Consider the following 11,346-nt stretch of genomic DNA (forward strand, 5'->3'; position numbering starts at 1 on the left):
CGTAAGAAAAATTTATGGAAGTAAGTTATGTATAAAACTCATTTATTTGATCGTGTTTATGAACGTATAAAAAGAAAGTTTCATAATTTTCTATGTAATTCCAAATTGATACGACATAAGAACTATTAAATATTTCTTACCTTTAAAGAACTCTAATACTGGCTAATTTATTATTGAAAGACAGTAATTAATTACTTATTTAGAGTATTAAAAGGATTGAACAGCTGCTTTTAATACTTAAAATACTTAAATACCTTATTTGTTAAATACTTGAAAATAAATAATTCCTGTGTTTTAGTATTAAATTGCACTAAATTGATTGATCAGTATTGAAGTGATCGGTTTTTTATTTCTGTAAAGGTTACTCTAGTTGTTACTGCATGTATTATTTCGTTGATTAGTTTATATGTTTGAATGTCATATTCTTCGAGTCTCTATGATTCTCATCTAAGTTAAGACTAATCGTGTTAACGGTAACTAATTTAACAGTATTATTAAAAACAACAGCTTTGTTTCGAGATCCTTCGCAAGTCTTGATTGTAGTCCGTCGAATTTCGACCGAGATGGGTTCTCAATTGATTCACTTTATCACTTCGTGGATTATTGTATTACCGGCTAATTAGATCGAGATTACTTGATTGAACCAGAAGTCCTGTGGCAACTAGCGGTTTGAAATGATTCCCATGGTCGACGCACGATCAACTAAGATTCAAGAGTTCCCATGGGATTGGTCACGAAATTCCCTTCGAAGTTAAGATTAGTTAAGGATAGCGGTTATATCGACTGAGTCAGACCAAAACTTCGCCTCCGTTTAACGATCTTCGTAATATTTCTTCTCTTTTTTCTTTGCATACTCGGTAATTTACCAAGACAATATTCTCGAAACGAAGCATCCAGACGGATCTGATACACAATTGATTACAATTTTGATGCAAAAAATCAAAGATGAAATTTCAGATTTAATCGTCATGAATTACTGAGAGAATCAAGAAATCATGAAAAAAATACTACATATAATCAAGGATCTGCGAAGAATTCGAAAAGATTAAAGATCTGCGGATTTAGAAATCTAAGAAATAATAATAACTTTATTGCATTGCACTTGGAAATTGGAATAATATTAATGCAAAAAAAGAGAAGAGAAAAAAAAATACAAAGTGCTAGCAAAAGGCGAGGCGACAGCGGTACAACTGATATCAGGTCTAACCAGAGAAATTTAAGGTACTACTGTACACAGATATTGTTAAATAAGAACGCGGAAACAACGAAATTAGGAAAAGATAGATTGGGACTTTTTTGAGATGTGGGTACTGAGGGTTAATTTTAATTGAATATTCTTTAAAACTATGCACGTCTAAATAATTTATATAGATATTTGGATTTACGTGGGATATTTTGTACATTATTCCTTTAGAATCTTAACAAAAATTCTATAGAAAATCGATTTAATACTGTTAATTAACGAACTTAATAAGTATATATACGAAGAAGAAACTTGTTTCCTTGGTAATTTTCCCGAGAGAAAATTCGCTTTTCGGTTTCCGACTTCGGTAATTTTCGTGATAGCTCAGACATTTTGATCCCTAGATGACTTGTGACGAGGCAGAACGAAGGCTTCTTTGACACTTTGTTCATATAAGTGACGAAGGTAAGTCTTTATAGTGTTCGGGTGTGGAATCACGTACGTAAGTAGGCGAAGTGCGCTCACGGGCAACCAAGACGGAACATGTAAATTGGCAACGCGAGCGTTACTTCCACGGTGGAAACTGAGACGTGATATGTGTGCAAATGTATTACATACTTACCCGTACAAGCCGATATACGTACAGCGCTCTTCATTGTGACCACACTTCGTTTCAACGAGAGCGGAAACAATTAAAGGGGATCGCGTTCGAGAAGATGGTACAGCATGGTAGTTCTTGAGAAAACAAAAGAATTAAATCTGATCGATCGTAACATTTTGTGCAATTAAAATTGCAATCTTGTTCCCGTAGGATATTGTTGAGATTAACGTACCGTTAATCTTAATAATATCTTATTTAGAAGATAATAAAGACGTATGAGATTTTTTAAACGCGATTGTTCTTAGAGACTCATTTAATGTCTATGATGAAGAGAAAGCGCGGTTGCTGCCAAGTCACTCAGTATAAAGGACAAAAAGGGAAGGTAAAACGAAAGATCTGAGGAGAAACGCGGTGGAGAAAAATGTGAAATGATACATAACTCATGGACGAAACGAATAGCACCCTGCTTGAGAATAGAAATATTCCTTTTAACTCCGCGAAAAGTTATAGGAAATATTCCTCTTAACTATGCTACACCCGCGTGGCGTACCTAAAAGATATAAAAATCAGTATTTCTGCAGTAAAATTTTGTCACCGCGATAAATGCAAGGTAGTACATTATTTACGACGGGGAATTCGCATTAAAACGAGTTCCCAATAGAGATTCTATATTCGTTAATAATAAATGAAGGATTTTTTGTAAATCGTGATAGACGCAAGAGACAGATGCAAGAATTTGTAAAATCAATTAATATATATATAGTATATCATTGTTTTTGCAATGTATAGCCAATATTACTCGACTTATTGTTATAGAAGCACTTATATTTAAAGGATATAAAGAGAAAATAATATTATAGTAACTTTTATTTGAATAATAAATACAAATTATATAAATAAAAACAGATTTTAAAATATGAATTTTATAAAAAAAAAGAAATCCATTTATTTTATTCTAATTAATCTTTATTAATAAATAATTTTTTACTATGATTGTTTATCTTTTATCTTAAATTCAATTGATAAAATAATATATTTCTTCAACTTTTGATGCTAGGTATTTATTTCAGGTTATATCACTTTTTTAAATTTTGCTATATCGTTTATGAATATTCAACATTAGTGCTCATGATAAAAACGATAGATCTTTATGTTTAAATGTTGAATGTTTAACGTTAAACGATCAAGACGAACGTTTGAATAGCGAAGTCAGTTATATCCCTGTTATATCTCGCAATCACATAAAAATTAACTGGAAGTGACACGTACAGCGAAACGTTCGTGATGAAAATATCAAATGCCTGGAAACATTTTGAAGAAAGATGGAAAGAGAATAAGAGACACTCTTACGCATATATATTTATATGTACACATGCGCGCGCGCATACATTTACATGTATACATATTATATATATATATATATGTGCGCGCGCGCGCGTGTGTGTATATGTGTAAAGCTTGTATGTGAGATAATTTGGAGTCTTTCCTCGGTATCCTTGCTCCAGATAAGAGGTTTATAGTAACTACCCTATTCTCTCGCGCGCTCCTTCCAATCCTTCATCCTCTCACGATATTCCTCCTTCGGACTGCTCGCGCCGTGCAGAAATTTATGTACTCGCCACACGACTGAATGCACAATTATATCATCCTTCTCTTCATTAGCGCATACTTGTTGTTTACATTCCGCAGGAACAAGCTTACAGGAACAAGCAAGTTGAATTTTTCGTGGGTCGCACCGATTCGTGTAAGAACTTACACTTGCTTGGTACAAAGCATTTTCACAAATTCTACACGGGAAAACAGTTTTGCTGAAGTCTAAAAATTTAGCTAGATATATACATTACTATTAAAAAATACACCTCATATTTTAGCACGCCTTATATTTTTGCTAACAATTTTATCTTTGATATATGAAATTATGATATATATTCTCTTATTCGGTCACCGAATATTCAATAAAGTGACAAATTGTCGAAAAAATATTATAAACGGAAATTATAAGTAAATTTCTCAAATAAATGTTACAAACATTATCGATTTCTGAACGACATATCGATTTAAAATTTTTCATTAGACAATTTTTTATTAAACATTTGGCAACTAACAAAAAGAGAGTAATGTATTGTATATAAGAAATTAAACATCAAACTAAACATAAATCTTTGATTAAGACATTTCAAAAACTTATTGACAGAATGCTAAAAATTTGACTTTTATTATCGAAGCTCAAAAATTTTAAGAAATACATAGATATCTAAAAAAAACTAGGTTTTTTTAATCAGTTTTAATGAATATTTAGTAATAAATTTAAAAATATACATATTATATATTTTATTCTTTATAGAAATATTACAAAATGTTTGCATGAACGAATTCTAGTGAAATTTTTGAGCAGTATTGTACATCTGAAGATAATTATGTAAAACTATCAAAATAATTACATATATAGGACTCTCAAGCATATTAATAATTAATGCTGTAAAAAATCTTTACATTTTAGCAATCAGCTTGATCATCTAATATAATTTTGATGGTTCAATATAATTATTTTCAGATCTATAATATCAGATCAATCAGATCTAGCTAAATTTTTAAACATTTCAAAACCATTCTTTTCGTGTATACTCTCGTTAAAATGATTTTTAATGTATTGTATAATTATGACATTATGTACAATAGATTACTTGAATTTTTTCGATCAAATACTTGTACTTCGTGTGAATAATTTTTATTTTTATAAGCACTATGTAAGAAATTTTATTTCTGTATGATTTTTTAAAATTAATTATACAATAAAGAAATTTTGCTTCTCTCTCTACGGAATGCTCAGCTCGATATCAGGAAGATTTCTTTATTACATGAATTAGCTGGACATATAGCAGAACAGCAGATACTGTCAGAAGCACAAAGAGATCGAACGGACACTAATTGCCTTCTACATTCAGTTATATCTATCCCCCTTGTTCAGCACTTTTCCGTTATGGCAAAAGAAACCACGATCGCGCGACTCTTCCACTTTCCATGATAAAAGAACGATTTTAATTAAATCGCTTCCATGCTCTCTCGATTTCATCTGTGACTTTCGGGCAATGCGTGACCAAATATTGTATAATCGGAGCTCGTTTGCTTGATTGGACGAGGAAGTGGAGGTTTACGTTTCATTGTCCTCCGGATTCATTAGAATGCATGAGAAAAGAACAGTTAGATTTTGTTTCTAATGAAAAATCGACAAATGCAAATATATATATATTTTTCCGTTTAAAACGTGATTGATACGTGATAAAGCATAAAAATAAGAAGTTTTATTACAATTTTATCTGATTATATGATTTTAATCATTTAATGTTTGCATTAATTTATTAATATTTATTAATGATAAGTCTATAATTATAATTGATAAGTATGTCATTATTATTTATAGGATGCACAATTATTATCTACTTATCTATTTATCTTTTGCGTCATCATATAGCTCAAATAATTAATGAGTCAAATCTCGAATAATTGAATGAATTAGGCGAATCTGTGGAATTATATTAGAAATAATCTTCGTACAAGTAAATAAATATTTCGTTAAAACAATGTCTCTTGCCGAATTGTTATCTTTAATTATTACTAGTAAAATTATTTAAATATTATTAAAATATTTTTCGTCCAATCACATTACGCATACGCTTTTTCACTTATATTGTTTTGGATAATTTATCAACTATTCGAAAATTCAAAATTATGTCACAAATATTTTACATTCCCTAGTTCTCGTGCAGGGGAAGATATTTTCAAATTATCCGCGGGATGTTTTGCGACAGATATTTTGTTAAATGTCAACGTTTCCTATTCGATTGCTTTATATCTACCTCAGCCGGAAAAAAAAGGAGCGAGCGAGTTCTGAAATACGCGGGGGTGAAAAATACTTCGGTGCTCGTAGGGTACGTGACTTATGGCGACCGTACGTATATCGTCAAGAACACCGCAGTTCCGGTGCCGTAGGAAGCGTCGAGTGTGGAATATAAACTTTAACGGATGGCTTCTTCTTCGTGCACCACGAGCTCTGATCTAGAATGCCTGTCCTGTTCATACAGCCCTCCAAGCCAGATACAGAGCATTTCATACCATAAAGTCGACGTCACTATGTATAATCCATCGATGTACACTATCCATTTGAAAATAGAAAATATTAAGCTCAGAAATTCCGAGTGTTGTGAACAGAGCCATTTTTAAAGTGAAAGGAAAGAGAAACCCATTTTTTTTGGCATACTATCAGAAAATGATATTAACGGTTCAAAATTAAATATGTTTAATTATGGAATCAGTGAAAATAACAAACAAAATTAATATTAAAGCTGTTAGTGTATATAAATTTAGTTATCCACTGATCTCATATATAAACATATTTAATTTTGCAACGCTAACACCGGATCTTTTCTTAATCGCATGCCAAAAAGACGGATTTCTGTATGCAAAAGAAAACTGTTTATCTGTAGATCTTCGATCTGTGAATCGAAATGTTATAAAATCAGGGCGGATGTGAATACAGTTGTGGATATGAACATTATGGAGTACAGTTATGGAGATGAAGAGAATGTTATAATAAATAGTTTTAAAAAGAAATTCTAATATTTAATGAATTGATTTTGAGGTTGTCATAAATTCTGAATTACAAATTAAATTGATTAATTTGATGATACTTTTTAATTTGTATACGCGTACATTAATCAAAATTTATCTTTTTTATATAATCAATATGCAAAATCGGATATGCACTGACTCCGAGATATTAATCTCTTGAAATATTCCCATTGAAATAACGGTATAAATTTCAGAATCAGTTATTTCGATATAGCAATTACTTAAACCGATTTTACATACTTTGAAATTCAATATTTCGCATAGTTCTACTTCGCGCGGAAATAATAAAAAATATATTGATAATAACATAGAGGATATTTGAGTAAAATTTCTTAAAATATGTGTCACTTATTTTAAAAACTAATTATAACTTGCCTAAGTATTAACATCTTGGATATTGATTCTTAGCATAAGAAATTTTTGTTTGAAAAAATTCGCAGAAAATAAAATACAACAAAAATTTAAAGAAACATTACGCGCTATAACATAAAGAAAAGCTAAAAACCGGTGAAAAAGTTTTATTTTACTTTCGCTATTTTTATGGAAAGCTTTTACATTAACTACCGTATAGTTAAGTCTTTTCAGAATATCTTTTAAACAATCCATCTCTCTATATTATTCATTTACTGAGCGATGCAAATTTAATTTTTGTATTATGTTTTTTTTTTACAAGAACAGATCTTTATCCGATGATCTTAATCGAGTAGCCTTAAATAATCTCTTTGATATTTGAATCTTTCGAAACAGGGCAGAATCTGGAAATAGCTTATATCGTTGAACTTAAAATTTAAATTGTCGATCAACTAGGTCGCCGAAAACATTTTCTCGCTTTGATACTCCTTTGCTTGTAAAAATTACAAACTTTCCATTACGCAGAAGACCGCATTTCTGCCGTTCTACGAACTTTACTTTGAATGGTTATTTTTACCCGAAGAGAGAACCTTCAATTTGTCATACAGAATACACGCCCAACAGGGCGTTCTCGTCTCGTCGAAATACTTCACTATGCTATCAATGAAACTGGGTTAGGAATTTACGAGTAGCTACCCAGAAGAATACTACGAAAGTACTTGATATATACGCATCCGCTGGCAGTGGCCAAAGGGTCAACAAGTAAGATAGGCGAAGTCGATTATCGTCGACACCCTCGTGGCACGTGGGAAATCGATACCTAATTATCGTTCGGTATTCTACGCGCGAGCTGCCGCGGGAATTTCCTTCGCCGTAGTAAACTCGACCTGTCCTGCGCCGCCTCTATGCGCTCCCGAGGGATTACAGGGCGAACTGGTTCACGAAGTTAAGCACAAAGTAAAGGATACGTGGCGCTCGGTATTTACGTAAGCAACGAAATTTACGGATCGAGGGTTTCTGCTCGCAGAAAGGGAGCATTGTATATCTGAAGGATTTACTCTCGCACGCATTTGCACCGAAATCTGCTTCAAGTATCAATTTAAGAAGATACATACGTAAGAGCCAGAGAAAGGGATTTTTTGAAAAGAGTTTTTTTCTCGACTGGTGTCTCTTTAAAATCTTTCATTTCTCGTGCGAATGTATTATTAAATTTTTACGGTCAGTACCTACTTATTTCTTTCCGCGTTATGAAAGAGATCGACGTTGTAAACAAGGAAAAAATTTTTATATATAAATTCTTGTGTGTGAAAAGAATTTAGATATTTAGATTCCATGAATTTTTCACAAATGTCTAACGTTATTGGCGAGTAATCTCTTACGTAATATTTGCCGAGATGGAAGATATTTTTCTATTTTGTGTATAATATCGTAATAACTTATTTGATGTGAATACAAAATTAAGGCATCCTATGAAAAAGTCTTGTGTCACTTTATATCTTCCGTAATTATCTCGCGTTAAGGCTCCTGGTCATCTCACTACTGTGTCAGATTATAACGTCAGATACGAGAAAATATATAATAAAAATTCTTACAAAATATATTAAAATAGAGATATTTTTCAATAAAATAATATTTTTGATCGGTAGAAAAGACTTATAAAATATACTGAAAACTCTCTTTTTATTTTGAGAAGGAATTAAAAATATTTATTTTTAATTTTATATATTTATTAATTTGACAGTTTTATAGCTATAAATATCATTTATTTTGTTTTCGACATAAAATTTATATGGCTATTTATTATATGATTAATTATTGATAACGAAATAAAAGAATTTTCGATATATTTTACAAGTCTGTTTTATTGATTGCAAGTGTTGTTTTATTAAAAAATATTTCAATATTTTGTGTTTTGCAATAATTTTTATGCATTTCCTCGCTTTTGACGTTACAATCTGAAATAACAATAGTGAGTGACCAGAAGTTTTATCCCAAGCAAAACAAGAAGTTATAAAAATGTTAAAATAACGTTAAAATCAATCTTAAATAATTAAAAAAAGACTAATTATTTCGAAACCACTTTGGTGTCATTTTAATTTCATGATAACCTCTGTCCTGTTTGGGATTTCTCAGATGATAAATTTATTTCATCAGTCTGAATGACGAAATTGAATGATGTAAAATGCATCAATCTCTTAAATCTACAGCGTGCTCGCGTTTCTCCATCCCCAAGCTCCTAAAAGAAACTTGTTCGTGTCGTTATTTACAACACACTTTCGGAACGATTATCGGTCCAACCTCCCCTTTTCGAGATACCACAGTTATCCTTTTCCTTCTTCACCGCCGCGAGACGGAGTCTGACGGACATTAGGACTTCACCCAACTCCCATCATTTCTGCTGAAACTGCACAAGTTCCGCGCCCTTTCCGACCGACCTCGACAAGGAAAATTTCACATCCGGAACATCTGCCGCTGCTTTGCCTGACCGCCGTTGCAATTAACTTTTAAGGCTGGTACCGCCTGCCCAATATGGACGATGGAACCACAAGGCGTTTCATGCGCTATTCTTCTTCGCATTCTTTGTTAACAATTCAGTAAACAAAACCAAACAAAATTTAAGATATATTAATAGTTAGTTTCCAAAAAGGGGTCGATCGAATTTCGGGAGTAAATCTCTCAAGTCGAAATGAAAGAAGAAAAAAAACGATTGTTATTGAAACGAGAATTCAGAAAGAAAAAAGTTCAAAAAAATTATCGTACGTTGTGTTAGAATAACGCGGATCGATACTGCGAAGCAATCAATGCTGTGGCTATTACGAAGCTTCCGTGCTTCCGAACAAAAGTTTTGAAAAGACGGTAGCGTCAACGTGCGAGTATTGGATTACAAAGAACGGATGCAAAAAGATTGAAAAAGAACCGCGAAAAAAAGCTAAGGAGAAAACTCACTGTGCAACTCTACGTTGGAAGATAAAAGTTAACCGGTATCTACCGCGCGTAGTTGTTATTCTATCCCCGGAAATAAAAAAATAAAATAAAATAACTCGCCGTCCCGGTGTGCTTGTTTCTAAAAGCGAGGGATACTTCACAATGGCCCATTGAGACCGGTAGTTCTTCAAGGATTCCTTCGTGAGTTTTACGCGCCATTTAATCGAAAGGGTTAGAAATAAATTGGGTACGATGTAGGAGCACGTTTTCATCATTGAAAATCTGAACCACAATTACCGGCGGGATCAATTATTATATAAACAACGTCTTCTCTGTCACTGTCTATACTATAACTTTTTTTTTTATCAATTAATGATAACTATTTTTTTTAATGAATATACTTGCAATTAATTAAAATTAGATTCTATAATTTTTTAATTAAAATATATTTGACATCAAAGGAAAAATCAAAAATAAATTAAGGAACTAGAAATGAACCAAGGGAATAAATTATACTACTGTAATAATATTTTTTATACTTTGGCAAAATAACTTGTGAGATATTTCTAAATCTCAACGAAAAATTTTTACTCTACAATTTCTTCGATAAACACTTGGTCCGTAGGGCACTCTATGGAAGCGCAATCTCGTAAAAGAAAAAAATATCACAAATGAATCCATAGCTCAAGGGTTAAAGCGCTGGTCTTGTAAACCGGGGGTTGCAGACCGCAAATCTCTCTGGGGGGCAAAACTTTTTCAACTCCCTTCCCTTCCCCGCGCTTTTTTCACGCCCTTCGCAATGCCGTCGACGTTAATTCCACGAGTTACTTAACCCTCGGAGGAACGTTTGCCTTATTGACAAAAATTTCAAGAAAGTTGTGAGCTGAGTACTATTTCGTGAGTTTCACGAACTTCCTGTCAAACTGCTTGAGTCCATTTCGTCGCCCAATTGATGATAATTTTTTTTTCTCGGAACCGTTGAATGTACGAAGCGATGCAAAGTAGATCAGCTTCGTATGATTACAACATTTGAAATATTATACAGAAAGAATAATAAATATCATGTTGTATGAGAAAAAAATTATAATTTGTTAACTTTTTATAAAAATATATGGAGGTGAAATTACGTAGGACATAAATTATAAAAATTACCACAAATTATAAAAATTACATGAGAAAAACAATGGTATAAATTATCTGAATATTTGGAGATCGCACAGCGAGAGGAAAATTTACATTTAGTAAATAATAAATACAATAAATTATTCTTCCAAACTAATGCATACAATAATTTTTTTAAAGTACTATATTCAATCGGAGATGACAAAGCTATTATTTGCAATCTTCAATGTATAAATATTGGAAGACTAAAAATCTGGTAATATATAATATATGTATATATATAATAAAAGATTACTGAAAAATAAAAATAAATATAAGTAAATAATATATTCTTTCTTTTCGTTTTGTACATCACGAACGACATTACGAGTCTCTTTCAATAATTAAAATATTTAGTATTTTATATATTATATAAATACATAAAAAAGTATCCAAAACATATTTTATATGTTAATATCCTATTTCAATCGTTTCATGTAAAAAAAATAAATCCTATTTTTTCAAATTAATGAAGGCAATTTGCTCCGTCTTCGAG

Source organism: Trachymyrmex septentrionalis, unplaced genomic scaffold (assembly GCF_001594115.1).
Source record: "Trachymyrmex septentrionalis isolate Tsep2-gDNA-1 unplaced genomic scaffold, Tsep1.0 scaffold20, whole genome shotgun sequence".
NCBI lineage: Eukaryota > Metazoa > Arthropoda > Insecta > Hymenoptera > Formicidae > Trachymyrmex > Trachymyrmex septentrionalis.